The following is a 15,599-nucleotide window of genomic DNA, read 5'->3' as shown; positions in this document are numbered from 1 at the left end:
GGTACATTTAGATTTTCAGTCTAACGCTCTCCCAACTGAGCTCTTTTTGCACATTAATAACCATATAAATCACATTCAACAAGAATAACTTAAAAAGCAGTGAGTAAATTGAAATAATGATCTGCTGCCGGATGATCTGCTGCCGAAACCAGTGATCAAAACAGGGACATTTAGATCTTCAGTCTAAACGCTATCCCAACTGAGCTATTTCGTCACATTAATAACCATACAAATCACATTCAAGAAGAATAACTTAAAAAGCAGTGAGTAAATTGAAATTCAACACATGTTAGACGATCAATCCACAGGTTTAAAAATGACCAAACAGGTTAGCCAGATGATCAGCTGCCGAAACCAGGAATCGAACCAGGGACATTTAGATCTTCAGTCCAACGCTCCCCCGACTGAGCTATTTCTGCACGTTAATAGTCATACAAATCACATTCAAGAAGAATAACTTAAAAAGCAGTGAGTAAATTGAAATTTAACACATGTTAGTAGATCAACCAACAGGTTTAAAAATGACCAAACAGGTTAGCCAGATGATCAGCTGCCGAAACCAGGGATCAAACCAGGTACATTTAGATTTTCAGTCTAACGCTCTCCCAACTGAGCTCTTTTGGCACATTAATAACCATATAAATCACATTCAACAAAAATAACTTAAAAAGCAGTGAGTAAATTGAAATAATGATCTGCTGCCGGATGATCTGCTGCCGAAACCAGTGATCAAAACAGGGACATTTAGATCTTCAGTCTAAACGCTATCCCAACTGAGCTATTTCGTCACATTAATAACCATACAAATCACATTCAAGAAGAATAACTTAAAAAGCAGTGAGTAAATTGAAATTCAACACATGTTAGAAGATCAATCCACAGGTTTAAAAATGACCAAACAGGTTAGCCAGATGATCAGCTGCCGAAACCAGGGATCGAACCAGGTACATTTAGATTTTCAGTCTAACGCTCTCCCAACTGAGCTCTTTTGGCACATTAATAACCATATAAATCACATTCAACAAGAATAACTTAAAAAGCAGTGAGTAAATTGAAATAATGATCTGCTGCCGGATGATCTGCTGCCGAAACCAGTGATCAAAACAGGGACATTTAGATCTTCAGTCTAAACGCTATCCCAACTGAGCTATTTCGTCACATTAATAACCATACAAATCACATTCAAGAAGAATAACTTAAAAAGCAGTGAGTAAATAGAAATTCAACACATGTTAGAAGATCAATCCACAGGTTTAAAAATGACCAAACAGGTTAGCCAGATGATCAGCTGCCGAAACCAGGAATCGAACCAGGGACATTTAGATCTTCAGTCTAACGCTCCCCCGACTGAGCTATTTCTGCACGTTAATAGTCATACAAATCACATTCAAGAAGAATAACTTAAAAAGCAGTGAGTAAATTGAAATTTAACACATGTTAGATGATCAACCAACAGGTTTAAAAATGACCAAACAGGTTAGCCAGATGAGCAGCTGCCGAAACCAGGGATCGAACCAGGTACATTTAGATTTTCAGTCTAACGCTCTCCCAACTGAGCTCTTTTGGCACATTAATAACCATACAAATCACATTCAACAAGAATAACTTAAAAAGCTGTGAGTAAATTGAAATAATGATCTGCTGCCGAATGATCAGCTGCCGAAACCAGTGATCGAACCAGGGACATTTATATCTTCAGTCTAACGCTCTCCCAACTGAGCTATTTCGGCACATTAATAATCACACAAATCACATTCAACATGAATAACTTAAAAAGCAGTGAGTAATTTGAAATTTAACACATGTTAGTAGATCAACCAACAGGTTTAAAAATGACCAAACAGGTTAGCCAGATGAGCAGCTGCCGAAACCAGGGATCGAACCAGGTACATTTAGATTTTCAGTCTAACGCTCTCCCAACTGAGCTCTTTTGGCACATTAATAACCATACAAATCACATTCAACAAGAATAACTTAAAAAGCTGTGAGTAAATTGAAATAATGATCTGCTGCCGAATGATCAGCTGCCGAAACCAGTGATCGAACCAGGGACATTTATATCTTCAGTCTAACGCTCTCCCAACTGAGCTATTTCGGCACATTAATAATCACACAAATCACATTCAACATGAATAACTTAAAAAGCAGTGAGTAATTTGAAATTTAACACATGTTAGTAGATCAACCAACAGGTTTAAAAATGACCAAACAGGTTAGCCTGATGATCAGCTGCCGAAACCAGGGATCTTCAGTCTAACGCTCTCCCAACTGAGCTATTTCGGCACATTAATAACCACACAAATCACATTCAACATGAATAACTTAAAAAGCAGTGAGTAAATTGAAATTTAACACGTTAGTAGATCAACCAACAGGTTTAAAAATGACCAAACGGGTTAGCCAGATGATCAGCTGCCGAAACCAGGGATCGAACCAGGTACAATTAGATTTTCAGTCTAACGCTCTCCCAACTGAGCTCTTTTGGCACATTAATAACCATATAAATCACATTCCACAAGAATAACTTAAAAAGCATTGAGTAAATTGAAATAACGATCTGCTGCCGGATGATCTGCTGCCGAAACCAGTGATCAAAACAGGGACATTTAGATCTTCAGTCTAACGCTCTCCCAACTGAGCTATTTCTGCACGTTAATAGTCATACAAATCACATTCAAGAAGAATAACTTAAAAAGCAGTGAGTAAATTGAAATTTAACTCATGTTAGATGATCAACCAACAGGTTTAAAAATGACCAAACAGGTTAGCCAGATGATCAGCTGCCGAAACCAGGGATCGAACCAGGTACATTTAGATTTTCAGTCTAACGCTCTCCCAACTGAGCTATTTCGGCACATTAATAATCACACAAATCACATTCAACATGAATAACTTAAAAAGCAGTGAGTAATTTGAAATTTAACACATGTTAGTAGATCAACCAACAGGTTTAAAAATGACCAAACAGGTTAGCCGGATGATCTGCTGCCGAAACCAGTGATCGAACCAGGGACATTTAGATCTTCAGTCTAACGCTATCCCAACTGAGCTATTTCGTCACATTAATAACCATACAAATCACATTCAAGAAGAATAACTTAAAAAGCAGTGAGTAAATTGAAATTCAACACATGTTAGAAGATCAATCCACAGGTTTAAAAATGACCAAACAGGTAAGCCTGATGATCAGCTGCCGAAACCAGGGATCGAACCAGGGACATTTAGATCTTCAGTCTAACGCTCTCCCAACTGAGCTATTTCGGCACACTAATAACCGCACAAATCACATTCAACAAGAATAATTTAAAAAGCAGTGAGTAAATTGAAATTTAACACATGTTAGAAGATCAACCAACAGGTTTAAATATGACCGTACAGGTTAGCCTGATAAACACCTGCCGAAACCAGGGTTCGAACCAGGAACATTTAGATCATCAGTCTAACACTCTCACAGCTCAGATATTTCGGCACATTAATAACCACACAAATCACATTCAACAAGAATAACTTAAAAAGCAGTGAGTAAATTGAAACTAAAAAAATGTTAGAACCATAGAAGATCAACTTAAAAAGCAGTGAGTAAATTGAACTTTAACACATGTTAGACACATGTAAATACCACACAAATCACATTCAACAAGAATAACTTAAAAAGCAGTGAGTAAATTAAACTTTAACACATGTTAGAAGATCAACCAACAGGTTTAAAAATGACCGTACAGGTTAGCCTGATGATCAACTGCCGAAACCAGGGATCGAACCAGGGACATTTAGATCTTCAGTCTAACGCTCTCCCAACTGAGCTATTTCGGCACATTAATAACCACACAAATCACATTATACATGAATAACTTAAAAAGCAGTGAGTAAATTGAAATTTAACACGTTAGTAGATCAACCAACAGGTTTAAAAATGACGAAACAGGTTAGCCTGATGATCTGCTGCCGAAACCAGTGATCAAACCAGGGACATTTAGATCTTCCGTCTAACGCTCTCCCAACTGAGCTATTTCGGCACATCAATAACCATGCAAATCACATTCAAGAAGAATAACTTAAAAAGCAGTGAGTAAATTCAAATGATGATCAGCTGCCGAAGCTAGGGATCGAACCAGGGACATTTAGATCTACAGTCTAACGCTCTCCCAACTGAGCTATTTCAGCACGTTTATAACCCAACAAATCACATTCAACAAGAATAACTTAAAAAGCAGTGAGTAAATTAAAATTTAACACATGTTAGAAGATCAACACACAGGTTTAAATATGACCGTACAGGTTAGCCTGATGAACAGCTGCCGAAACCAGCGTTCGAACCAGGAACATTTAGATCATCAGTCTAACACTCTCACAACTGAGATATTTCGGCACATTAATAACCACACAAATCACCTTCAACAAGAATAACTTAAAAAGCAGTGAGTAAATTGAAACTAAAAAAATGTTAGAACCATAGAAGATCAACTTAAAAAGCAATGAGTAAATTGAACTTTAACACATGTTAGACACATGTAAATACCACACAAATCACATTCAACAAGAATAACTTAAAAAGCAGTGAGTAAATTAAACTTTAACACATGTTAGAAGATCAACCAACAGGTTTAAAAATGACCATACAGGTTAGCCTGATGATCAGCTGCCGAAACCAAGGATCGAACGAGGGACATTCAGATCTTCAGTCTAACGCTCTCCCAACTGAGCTATTTCAGCACGTTAATAGTCATACAAATCACATTCAAGAAGAATAACTTAAAAAGCAGTGAGTAAATTGAAATTTAACACGTTAGATGATCAACCAACGGGTTTAAAAATGACCAAACAGGTTAGCCAGATGATCAGCTGCCGAAACCAGGGATCGAACCAGGTACATTTAGATTTTCAGTGTAACGCTCTCCCAACTGAGCTCTTTTGGCACATTAATAACCATATAAATCACATTCAACAAGAATAACTTAAAAAGCAGTGAGTAAATTGAAATAATGATCTCCTGCCGGATGATCAGCTGCCGAAACCAGGGATCGAACCAGGGACAATTAGATCTTCAGTCTAACGCTCTCCCAACTGAGCTATTTCAGCACGTTAATAACCCAACAAATCACATTCAACTAGAATAACTTAAAAAGCAGTGAGTAAATTGAACTTTAACACATGTTAGAAGATCAACACACAGGTTTAAATATGACAGTACAGGTTAGCCTGATGAACAGCTGCCGAAACCAGGGTTCGAACCATGAACATTTAGATCATCAGTCTAACACTCTCACAACTGAGATATTTCGGCACATTAATAACCACACAAATCACATTCAACAAGAATAACTTAAAAAGCAGTGAGTAAATTGAAATTTAACACATGGTAGAAGATCAACCAACAGGTTTAACAATGACCAAACAGATTAGCCTGATGAACAGCTGCCGAAACCAGGTATCGAACCAGGGACATTTAGATCTTCAGTCTAACGCTCATCCAACTGAGCTATTTCGGCACGTTAATAACCATACAAATCACATTCAAGAAGAATAACTTAAAAAGCAGTGAGTAAATTGAAATTTAACACATGTTAGATGATCAACCAACAGGTTTAAAAATGACCAAACAGGTTAGCCAGATGATCAGCTGCCGAAACCAGGGATCGAACCAGGTACCTTTAGATTTTCAGTCTACAATCTCCCAACTGAGCTATTTCGGCACAGTAAAAATCACACAAATCACATTCAACATGAATAACTTAAAAAGCAGTGAGTAATTTGAAATTTAACACATGTTAGTAGATCAACCAACAGGTTTAAAAATGACCAAACAGGTTAGCCTGATGATCTGCTGCCGAAACCAGTGATCGAACCAGGGACATTTAGAACTTCAGTCTAACGCTATCCCAACTGAGCTATTTCGTCACATTAAGAACCATACAAATCACATTCAAGAAGAATAACTTAAAAAGCAGTGAGTAAATTGAAATTCAACACATGTTAGAAGATCAATCCACAGGTTTAAAAATGACCAAACAGGTAAGCCTGATGATCAGCTGCCGAAACCAGGGATCGAACCAGGGACATTTAGATCTTCAGTCTAACGCTCTCCCAACTGAGCTATTTCGGCACACTAATACCCGCACAAATCACATTCAACAAGAATAATTTAAAAAGCAGTGAGTAAATTGAAATTTAACACATGTTAGAAGATCAACCAACAGGTTTAAATATGACCGTACAGGTTAGCCTGATAAACACCTGCCGAAACCAGGGTTCGAATCAGGAACATTTAGATCATCAGTCTAACACTCTCACAGCTCAGATATTTCGGCACATTAATAACCACACAAATCACATTCAACAAGAATAACTTAAAAAGCAGTGAGTAAATTGAAACTAAAAAAATGTTAGAACCATAGAAGATCAACTTAAAAAGCAGTGAGTAAATTGAACTTTAACACATGTTAGACACATGTAAATACCACACAAATCACATTCAACAAGAATAACTTAAAAAGCAGTGAGTAAATTGAACTTTAACACATGTTAGAAGATCAACACACAGGTTTAAAAATGACCGTACAGGTTAGCCTGATGATCAACTGCCGAAACCAGGGATCGAACCAGGGACATTTAGATCTTCAGTCTAACGCTCTCCCAACTGAGCTATTTCGGCACATTAATAACCACACAAATCACATTAAACATGAATAACTTAAAAAGCAGTGAGTAAATTGAAATTTAACACGTTAGTAGATCAACCAACAGGTTTAAAAATGACGAAACAGGTTAGCCTGATGATCTGCTGCCGAAACCAGTGATCAAACCAGGGACATTTAGATCTTCCGTCTAACGCTCTCCCAACTGAGCTATTTCGGCACATCAATAACCATGCAAATCACATTCAAGAAGAATAACTTAAAAAGCAGTGAGTAAATTCAAATGATGATCAGCTGCCGAAGCTAGGGATCGAACCAGGGACATTTAGATCTACAGTCTAACGCTCTCCCAACTGAGCTATTTCAGCACGTTTATAACCCAACAAATCACATTCAACAAGAATAACTTAAAAAGCAGTGAGTAAATTAAAATTTAACACATGTTAGAAGATCAACACACAGGTTTAAATATGACCGTACAGGTTAGCCTGATGAACAGCTGACGAAACCAGCGTTCGAACCAGGGACATTTAGACCTTCAGTCTAACGCTCTCCCAACTGAGCTATTTCGGCATGTTAATATTCATACAAATCACATTCAAGAAGAATAACTTAAAAAGCAGTGAGTAAATTGAAATTTAACACGTTAGATGATCAACCAACAGGTTTAAAAATGACCAAACAGGTTAGCCAGATGATCAGCTGCCGAAACCAGGGATCGAACCAGGTACATTTAGATTTTCAGTCTAACGCTCTCCCAACTGAGCTCTTTTGGCACATTAATAACCATACAAATCACATTCAACAAGAATAACTTAAAAAGCTGTGAGTAAATTGAAATAATGATCTGCTGCCGAATGATCAGCTGCCGAAACCAGTGATCGAACCAGGGACATTTAGATCTTCAGTCTGACGCTCTCCCAACTGAGCTATTTCGGCACATTAATAATCACACAAATAAAATTCAACATGAATAACTTAAAAAGCAGTGAGTAATTTGAAATTTAACACATGTTAGTAGATCAACCAACAGGTTTAAAAATGACCAAATAGGTTAGCCTGATGATCAGCTGCCGAAACCAGGGATCAAACCAGGGACATTTAGATCTTCAGTCTAACGCTCTCCCAACTGAGCTATTTCGGCACGTTAATAGTCATACAAATCACATTCAAGAAGAATAACTTAAAAAGCAGTGAGTAAATTGAAATTTAACACGTTAGATGATCAACCAACAGGTTTAAAAATGACAAAAACAGGTTAGCCAGATGATCAGCTGCCGAAACCAGGGATCGAACCAGGTACATTTAGATTTTCAGTCTAACGCTCTCCCAACTGAGCTCTTTTGGCACATTAATAACCATACAAATCACATTCAACAAGAATAACTTAAAAAGCTGTGAGTAAATTGAAATAATGATCTGCTGCCGGATGATCAGCTGCCGAAACCAGGGATCTTCAGTCTAACGCTCTCCCAACTGAGCTATTTCGGCACATTAATAACCACACAAATCACATTCAACATGAATAACTTAAAAAGCAGTGAGTAAATTGAAATTTAACACATGTTAGTAGATCAACCAACAGGTTTAAAAATGACCAAACGCGTTAGCCAGATGATCAGCTGCCGAAACCAGGGATCGAACCAGGTACAATTAGATTTTCAGTCTAACGCTCTCCCAACTGAGCTCTTTTGGCACATTAATAACCATATAAATCACATTCCACAAGAATAACTTAAAAAGCATTGAGTAAATTGAAATAACGATCTGCTGCCGGATGATCTGCTGCCGAAACCAGTGATCAAAACAGGGACATTTAGATCTTCAGTCTAACGCTCTCCCAACTGAGCTATTTCTGCACGTTAATAGTCATACAAATCACATTCAAGAAGAATAACTTAAAAAGCAGTGAGTAAATTGAAATTTAACTCATGTTAGATGATCAACCAACAGGTTTAAAAATGACCAAACAGGTTAGCCAGATGATCAGCTGCCGAAACCAGGGATCGAACCAGGTACATTTAGATTTTCAGTCTAACGCTCTCCCAACTGAGCTATTTCGGCACATTAATAATCACACAAATCACATTCAACATGAATAACTTAAAAAGCAGTGAGTAATTTGAAATTTAACACATGTTAGTAGATCAACCAACAGGTTTAAAAATGACCAAACAGGTTAGCCTGATGATCTGCTGCCGAAACCAGTGATCGAACCAGGGACATTTAGATCTTCAGTCTAACGCTATCCCAACTGAGCTATTTCGTCAGATTAAGAACCATACAAATCACATTCAAGAAGAATAACTTAAAAAGCAGTGAGTAAATTGAAATTCAACACATGTTAGAAGATCAATCCACAGGTTTAAAAATGACCAAACAGGTAAGCCTGATGATCAGCTGCCGAAACCAGGGATCGAACCAGGGACATTTAGATCTTCAGTCTAACGCTCTCCCAACTGAGCTATTTCGGCACACTAATAACCGCACAAATCACATTCAACAAGAATAATTTAAAAAGCAGTGAGTAAATTGAAATTTAACACATGTTAGAAGATCAACCAACAGGTTTAAATATGACCGTACAGGTTAGCCTGATAAACACCTGCCGAAACCAGGGTTCGAACCAGGAACATTTAGATCATCAGTCTAACACTCTCACAGCTCAGATATTTCGGCACATTAATAACCACACAAATCACATTCAACAAGAATAACTTAAAAAGCAGTGAGTAAATTGAAACTAAAAAAATGTTAGAACCATAGAAGATCAACTTAAAAAGCAGTGAGTAAATTGAACTTTAACACATGTTAGACACATGTAAATACCACACAAATCACATTCAACAAGAATAACTTAAAAAGCAGTGAGTAAATTAAACTTTAACACATGTTAGACGATCAACCAACAGGTTTAAAAATGACCGTACAGGTTAGCCTGATGATCAACTGCCGAAACCAGGGATCGAACCAGGGACATTTAGATCTTCAGTCTAACGCTCTCCCAACTGAGCTATTTCGGCACATTAATAACCACACAAATCACATTAAACATGAATAACTTAAAAAGCAGTGAGTAAATTGAAATTTAACACGTTAGTAGATCAACCAACAGGTTTAAAAATGACGAAACAGGTTAGCCTGATGATCTGCTGCCGAAACCAGTGATCAAACCAGGGACATTTAGATCTTCCGTCTAACGCTCTCCCAACTGAGCTATTTCGGCACATCAATAACCATGCAAATCACATTCAAGAAGAATAACTTAAAAAGCAGTGAGTAAATTCAAATGATGATCAGCTGCCGAAGCTAGGGATCGAACCAGGGACATTTAGATCTACAGTCTAACGCTCTCCCAACTGAGCTATTTCAGCACGTTTATAACCCAACAAATCACATTCAACAAGAATAACTTAAAAAGCAGTGAGTAAATTAAAATTTAACACATGTTAGAAGATCAACACACAGGTTTAAATATGACCGTACAGGTTAGCCTGATGAACAGCTGCCGAAACCAGCGTTCGAACCAGGAACATTTAGATCATCAGTCTAACACTCTCACAACTGAGATATTTCGGCACATTAATAACCACACAAATCACCTTCAACAAGAATAACTTAAAAAGCAGTGAGTAAATTGAAACTAAAAAAATGTTAGAACCATAGAAGATCAACTTAAAAAGCAATGAGTAAATTGAACTTTAACACATGTTAGACACATGTAAATACCACACAAATCACATTCAACAAGAATAACTTAAAAAGCAGTGAGTAAATTAAACTTTAACACATGTTAGAAGATCAACCAACAGGTTTAAAAATGACCATACAGGTTAGCCTGATGATCAGCTGCCGAAACCAAGGATCGAACCAGGGACATTCAGATCTTCAGTCTAACGCTCTCCCAACTGAGCTATTTCAGCACGTTAATAGTCATACAAATCACATTCAAGAAGAATAACTTAAAAAGCAGTGAGTAAATTGAAATTTAACACGTTAGATGATCAACCAACGGGTTTAAAAATGACCAAACAGGTTAGCCAGATGATCAGCTGCCGAAACCAGGGATCGAACCAGGTACATTTAGATTTTCAGTGTAACGCTCTCCCAACTGAGCTCTTTTGGCACATTAATAACCATATAAATCACATTCAACAAGAATAACTTAAAAAGCAGTGAGTAAATTGAAATAATGATCTCCTGCCGGATGATCAGCTGCCGAAACCAGGGATCGAACCAGGGACAATTAGATCTTCAGTCTAACGCTCTCCCAACTGAGCTATTTCAGCACGTTAATAACCCAACAAATCACATTCAACTAGAATAACTTAAAAAGCAGTGAGTAAATTGAACTTTAACACATGTTAGAAGATCAACACACAGGTTTAAATATGACAGTACAGGTTAGCCTGATGAACAGCTGCCGAAACCAGGGTTCGAACCATGAACATTTAGATCATCAGTCTAACACTCTCACAACTGAGATATTTCGGCACATTAATAACCACACAAATCACATTCAACAAGAATAACTTAAAAAGCAGTGAGTAAATTGAAATTTAACACATGGAAGAAGATCAACCAACAGGTTTAACAATGACCAAACAGATTAGCCTGATGAACAGCTGCCGAAACCAGGTATCGAACCAGGGACATTTAGATCTTCAGTCTAACGCTCATCCAACTGAGCTATTTCGGCACGTTAATAACCATACAAATCACATTCAAGAAGAATAACTTAAAAAGCAGTGAGTAAATTCAAATTTAACACATGTTAGATGATCAACCAACAGGTTTAAAAATGACCAAACAGGTTAGCCAGATGATCAGCTGCCGAAACCAGGGATCGAACCAGGTACCTTTAGATTTTCAGTCTACAATCTCCCAACTGAGCTATTTCGGCACATTAATAATCACACAAATCACATTCAACATGAATAACTTAAAAAGCAGTGAGTAATTTGAAATTTAACACATGTTAGTAGATCAACCAACAGGTTTAAAAATGACCAAACAGGTTAGCCTGATGATCTGCTGCCGAAACCAGTGATCGAACCAGGGACATTTAGAACTTCAGTCTAACGCTATCCCAACTGAGCTATTTCGTCACATTAAGAACCATACAAATCACATTCAAGAAGAATAACTTAAAAAGCAGTGAGTAAATTGAAATTCAACACATGTTAGAAGATCAATCCACAGGTTTAAAAATGACCAAACAGGTAAGCCTGATGATCAGCTGCCGAAACCAGGGATCGAACCAGGGACATTTAGATCTTCAGTCTAACGCTCTCCCAACTGAGCTATTTCGGCACACTAATACCCGCACAAATCACATTCAACAAGAATAATTTAAAAAGCAGTGAGTAAATTGAAATTTAACACATGTTAGAAGATCAACCAACAGGTTTAAATATGACCGTACAGGTTAGCCTGATAAACACCTGCCGAAACCAGGGTTCGAACCAGGAACATTTAGATCATCAGTCTAACACTCTCACAGCTCAGATATTTCGGCACATTAATAACCACACAAATCACATTCAACAAGAATAACTTAAAAAGCAGTGAGTAAATTGAAACTAAAAAAATGTTAGAACCATAGAAGATCAACTTAAAAAGCAGTGAGTAAATTGAACTTTAACACATGTTAGACACATGTAAATACCACACAAATCACATTCAACAAGAATAACTTAAAAAGCAGTGAGTAAATTGAACTTTAACACATGTTAGAAGATCAACACACAGGTTTAAAAATGACCGTACAGGTTAGCCTGATGATCAACTGCCGAAACCAGGGATCGAACCAGGGACATTTAGATCTTCAGTCTAACGCTCTCCCAACTGAGCTATTTCGGCACATTAATAACCACACAAATCACATTAAACATGAATAACTTAAAAAGCAGTGAGTAAATTGAAAATTAACACGTTAGTAGATCAACCAACAGGTTTAAAAATGACGAAACAGGTTAGCCTGATGATCTGCTGCCGAAACCAGTGATCAAACCAGGGACATTTAGATCTTCCGTCTAACGCTCTCCCAACTGAGCTATTTCGGCACATCAATAACCATGCAAATCACATTCAAGAAGAATAACTTAAAAAGCAGTGAGTAAATTCAAATGATGATCAGCTGCCGAAGCTAGGGATCGAACCAGGGACATTTAGATCTACAGTCTAACGCTCTCCCAACTGAGCTATTTCAGCACGTTTATAACCCAACAAATCACATTCAACAAGAATAACTTAAAAAGCAGTGAGTAAATTAAAATTTAACACATGTTAGAAGATCAACACACAGGTTTAAATATGACCGTACAGGTTAGCCTGATGAACAGCTGACGAAACCAGCGTTCGAACCAGGAACATTTAGATCATCAGTCTAACACTCTCACAACTGAGATATTTCGGCACATTAATAACCACACAAATCACCTTCAACAAGAATAACTTAAAAAGCAGTGAGTAAATTGAAACTAAAAAAATGTTAGAACCATAGAAGATCAACTTAAAAAGCAATGAGTAAATTGAACTTTAACACATGTTAGACACATGTAAATACCACACAAATCACATTCAACAAGAATAACTTAAAAAGCAGTGAGTAAATTAAACTTTAACACATGTTAGAAGATCAACCAACAGGTTTAAAAATGACCATACAGGTTAGCCTGATGATCAGCTGCCGAAACCAAGGATCGAACCAGGGACATTCAGATCTTCAGTCTAACGCTCTCCCAACTGAGCTATTTCAGCACGTTAATATTCATACAAATCACATTCAACAAGAATAACTTAAAAAGCAGTGAGTAAATTGAAATTTAACACGTTAGATGATCAACCAACGGGTTTAAAAATGACCAAACAGGTTAGCCAGATGATCAGCTGCCGAAACCAGGGATCGAACCAGGTACATTTAGATTTTCAGTGTAACGCTCTCCCAACTGAGCTCTTTTGGCACATTAATAACCATATAAATCACATTCAACAAGAATAACTTAAAAAGCAGTGAGTAAATTGAAATAATGATCTCCTGCCGGATGATCAGCTGCCGAAACCAGGGATCGAACCAGGGACAATTAGATCTTCAGTCTAACGCTCTCCCAACTGAGCTATTTCAGCACGTTAATAACCCAACAAATCACATTCAACTAGAATAACTTAAAAAGCAGTGAGTAAATTGAACTTTAACACATGTTAGAAGATCAACACACAGGTTTAAATATGACAGTACAGGTTAGCCTGATGAACAGCTGCCGAAACCAGGGTTCGAACCATGAACATTTAGATCATCAGTCTAACACTCTCACAACTGAGATATTTCGGCACATTAATAACCACACAAATCACATTCAACAAGAATAACTTAAAAAGCAGTGAGTAAATTGAAATTTAACACATGGTAGAAGATCAACCAACAGGTTTAACAATGACCAAACAGATTAGCCTGATGAACAGCTGCCGAAACCAGGTATCGAACCAGGAACATTTAGATCTTCAGTCTAATTAGAACCATAGAAGATCAACTTAAAAAGCAGTGAGTAAATTGAACTTTAACACATGTTAGAAGATCAACCCACAGGTTTAAAAATGACCAATCAGGTTAGCCTGATGATCAGCTGCCGAAACCAGGGATCGAACCAGGAACATTTAGATCTTCAGTCTAATTAGAACCATAGAAGATCAACTTAAAAAGCAGTGAGTAAATTGAACTTTAACACATGTTAGAAGATCAACCCACAGGTTTAAAAATGACCAATCAGGTTAGCCTGATGATCAGCTGCCGAAACCAGAGATCGAACCAGGGACATTTAGATCTTCAGTCTAACGCTCTCCCAACTGAGCTATTTCGGCACATTTATAACCATGCAAATCACATTCAAGAAGAATAACTTAAAAAGCAGTGAGTAAATTCAAATGATGATCAGCTGCCGAAGCTAGGGATCGAACCAGTGACATTTAGATCTACAGTCTAAGGCTCTCCCAACTGAGCTATTTCAGCACGTTAATAACCAAACAAATCACATTCAACAAGAATAACTTAAAAAGCAGTGAGTAAATTGAACTTTAACACATGTTAGAAGATCAACACACAGGTTTAAATATGACCGTACAGGTTAGCCTGATGAACAGCTGCCGAAACCAGGGTTCGAACCAGGAACATTTAGATCATCAGTCTAACACTCTCACAACAGATATATTTCGGCACATTAATAACCACACAAATCACATTCAACAAGAATAACTTAAAAAGCAGTGAGTAAATTGAAACTAAAAAAATGTTAGAACCATAGAAGATCAACTTAAAAAGCAGTGAGTAAATTGAACTTTTACACATGTTAGACACATGTAAATACCACACAAATCACATTCAACAAGAATAACTTAAAAAGCAGTGAGTAAATTAAACTTTAACACACGTTAGAAGATCAACCAACAGGTTTAAAAATGACCGTACAGGTTAGCCTGATGATCAGCTGCCGAAACCTGGGATGAAACCAGGGACATTTAGATCTTCAGTCTAACGCTCTCCCAACTGAGCTATTTCGGCACATTAATAGTCATACAAATCACATTCAAGAAGAATAACTTAAAGATCCCATGCCATTCTATTTTATGATGCTTTAATATAGGTATTAGTGGGCCACAAACACAGTATTCAAAGACGTCCCCGAAATTCAGCCGTGGTGCAGAGTTACAGTCACTCCGAAACAGTCGCACATTGAGCTTCCCCCAAACGCGCTGTTTCGGTGGGCGTGTCAAGGCAGGTCAAGGAGGGGGGTGGGGGTGTGGCCCTGAGCAGCTTGTAGCCACTACCATGCGCTCTGTATACGGTGGGCGTGTCAAGGCAGGTCAAGGAGGGGGGTGGGGGTGTGGCCCTGAGCAGCTTGTAGCCACTGACAGTACCATGCGCTCTGTTTACGGTGGATGTATCGCAATGGCTCTTAGAAACCCATA

The 15,599-nt window shown here is 37.6% G+C and overlaps 25 non-coding genes across 25 annotated transcripts; all 25 read right to left on the bottom strand.

Annotated features, from left to right (window-relative positions):
* Positions 1–1,289: 1,289 nt before the first annotated feature.
* trnaf-gaa (transfer RNA phenylalanine (anticodon GAA)) lies at positions 1,290–1,362 on the bottom strand. The gene has a single exon. It is a non-coding gene; the product is annotated as a tRNA-Phe (tRNA).
* Positions 1,363–1,657: 295 nt separating this feature from the next.
* trnaf-gaa (transfer RNA phenylalanine (anticodon GAA)) lies at positions 1,658–1,730 on the bottom strand. The gene has a single exon. It is a non-coding gene; the product is annotated as a tRNA-Phe (tRNA).
* Positions 1,731–2,025: 295 nt separating this feature from the next.
* Positions 2,026–2,098, bottom strand: trnaf-gaa (transfer RNA phenylalanine (anticodon GAA)). Its single transcript has one exon. It is a non-coding gene; the product is annotated as a tRNA-Phe (tRNA).
* Positions 2,099–2,781: 683 nt separating this feature from the next.
* On the bottom strand, positions 2,782–2,854 carry trnaf-gaa (transfer RNA phenylalanine (anticodon GAA)). The gene has a single exon. It is a non-coding gene; the product is annotated as a tRNA-Phe (tRNA).
* A 337-nt stretch (positions 2,855–3,191) lies between these two features.
* On the bottom strand, positions 3,192–3,264 carry trnaf-gaa (transfer RNA phenylalanine (anticodon GAA)). The gene has a single exon. It is a non-coding gene; the product is annotated as a tRNA-Phe (tRNA).
* A 476-nt stretch (positions 3,265–3,740) lies between these two features.
* trnaf-gaa (transfer RNA phenylalanine (anticodon GAA)) lies at positions 3,741–3,813 on the bottom strand. Its single transcript has one exon. It is a non-coding gene; the product is annotated as a tRNA-Phe (tRNA).
* An 827-nt stretch (positions 3,814–4,640) lies between these two features.
* On the bottom strand, positions 4,641–4,713 carry trnaf-gaa (transfer RNA phenylalanine (anticodon GAA)). Its single transcript has one exon. It is a non-coding gene; the product is annotated as a tRNA-Phe (tRNA).
* A 293-nt stretch (positions 4,714–5,006) lies between these two features.
* On the bottom strand, positions 5,007–5,079 carry trnaf-gaa (transfer RNA phenylalanine (anticodon GAA)). Its single transcript has one exon. It is a non-coding gene; the product is annotated as a tRNA-Phe (tRNA).
* A 337-nt stretch (positions 5,080–5,416) lies between these two features.
* Positions 5,417–5,489, bottom strand: trnaf-gaa (transfer RNA phenylalanine (anticodon GAA)). Its single transcript has one exon. It is a non-coding gene; the product is annotated as a tRNA-Phe (tRNA).
* A 541-nt stretch (positions 5,490–6,030) lies between these two features.
* On the bottom strand, positions 6,031–6,103 carry trnaf-gaa (transfer RNA phenylalanine (anticodon GAA)). The gene has a single exon. It is a non-coding gene; the product is annotated as a tRNA-Phe (tRNA).
* Positions 6,104–6,579: 476 nt separating this feature from the next.
* Positions 6,580–6,652, bottom strand: trnaf-gaa (transfer RNA phenylalanine (anticodon GAA)). Its single transcript has one exon. It is a non-coding gene; the product is annotated as a tRNA-Phe (tRNA).
* Positions 6,653–7,501: 849 nt separating this feature from the next.
* On the bottom strand, positions 7,502–7,574 carry trnaf-gaa (transfer RNA phenylalanine (anticodon GAA)). The gene has a single exon. It is a non-coding gene; the product is annotated as a tRNA-Phe (tRNA).
* Positions 7,575–7,706: 132 nt separating this feature from the next.
* Positions 7,707–7,779, bottom strand: trnaf-gaa (transfer RNA phenylalanine (anticodon GAA)). Its single transcript has one exon. It is a non-coding gene; the product is annotated as a tRNA-Phe (tRNA).
* Positions 7,780–8,626: 847 nt separating this feature from the next.
* On the bottom strand, positions 8,627–8,699 carry trnaf-gaa (transfer RNA phenylalanine (anticodon GAA)). Its single transcript has one exon. It is a non-coding gene; the product is annotated as a tRNA-Phe (tRNA).
* A 337-nt stretch (positions 8,700–9,036) lies between these two features.
* On the bottom strand, positions 9,037–9,109 carry trnaf-gaa (transfer RNA phenylalanine (anticodon GAA)). The gene has a single exon. It is a non-coding gene; the product is annotated as a tRNA-Phe (tRNA).
* A 476-nt stretch (positions 9,110–9,585) lies between these two features.
* Positions 9,586–9,658, bottom strand: trnaf-gaa (transfer RNA phenylalanine (anticodon GAA)). Its single transcript has one exon. It is a non-coding gene; the product is annotated as a tRNA-Phe (tRNA).
* An 827-nt stretch (positions 9,659–10,485) lies between these two features.
* trnaf-gaa (transfer RNA phenylalanine (anticodon GAA)) lies at positions 10,486–10,558 on the bottom strand. The gene has a single exon. It is a non-coding gene; the product is annotated as a tRNA-Phe (tRNA).
* A 293-nt stretch (positions 10,559–10,851) lies between these two features.
* Positions 10,852–10,924, bottom strand: trnaf-gaa (transfer RNA phenylalanine (anticodon GAA)). The gene has a single exon. It is a non-coding gene; the product is annotated as a tRNA-Phe (tRNA).
* Positions 10,925–11,261: 337 nt separating this feature from the next.
* On the bottom strand, positions 11,262–11,334 carry trnaf-gaa (transfer RNA phenylalanine (anticodon GAA)). Its single transcript has one exon. It is a non-coding gene; the product is annotated as a tRNA-Phe (tRNA).
* A 541-nt stretch (positions 11,335–11,875) lies between these two features.
* On the bottom strand, positions 11,876–11,948 carry trnaf-gaa (transfer RNA phenylalanine (anticodon GAA)). Its single transcript has one exon. It is a non-coding gene; the product is annotated as a tRNA-Phe (tRNA).
* Positions 11,949–12,424: 476 nt separating this feature from the next.
* Positions 12,425–12,497, bottom strand: trnaf-gaa (transfer RNA phenylalanine (anticodon GAA)). The gene has a single exon. It is a non-coding gene; the product is annotated as a tRNA-Phe (tRNA).
* Positions 12,498–13,324: 827 nt separating this feature from the next.
* trnaf-gaa (transfer RNA phenylalanine (anticodon GAA)) lies at positions 13,325–13,397 on the bottom strand. The gene has a single exon. It is a non-coding gene; the product is annotated as a tRNA-Phe (tRNA).
* A 293-nt stretch (positions 13,398–13,690) lies between these two features.
* On the bottom strand, positions 13,691–13,763 carry trnaf-gaa (transfer RNA phenylalanine (anticodon GAA)). Its single transcript has one exon. It is a non-coding gene; the product is annotated as a tRNA-Phe (tRNA).
* Positions 13,764–14,422: 659 nt separating this feature from the next.
* Positions 14,423–14,495, bottom strand: trnaf-gaa (transfer RNA phenylalanine (anticodon GAA)). The gene has a single exon. It is a non-coding gene; the product is annotated as a tRNA-Phe (tRNA).
* Positions 14,496–15,119: 624 nt separating this feature from the next.
* On the bottom strand, positions 15,120–15,192 carry trnaf-gaa (transfer RNA phenylalanine (anticodon GAA)). The gene has a single exon. It is a non-coding gene; the product is annotated as a tRNA-Phe (tRNA).
* Positions 15,193–15,599: the final 407 nt, after the last annotated feature.

The sequence above is a fragment of the Gadus morhua genome, chromosome 17 (genome assembly GCF_902167405.1).
Source record: "Gadus morhua chromosome 17, gadMor3.0, whole genome shotgun sequence".
Lineage (NCBI taxonomy): Eukaryota > Metazoa > Chordata > Actinopteri > Gadiformes > Gadidae > Gadus > Gadus morhua.
This window is presented reverse-complemented; position numbering and strand designations above follow the sequence as displayed.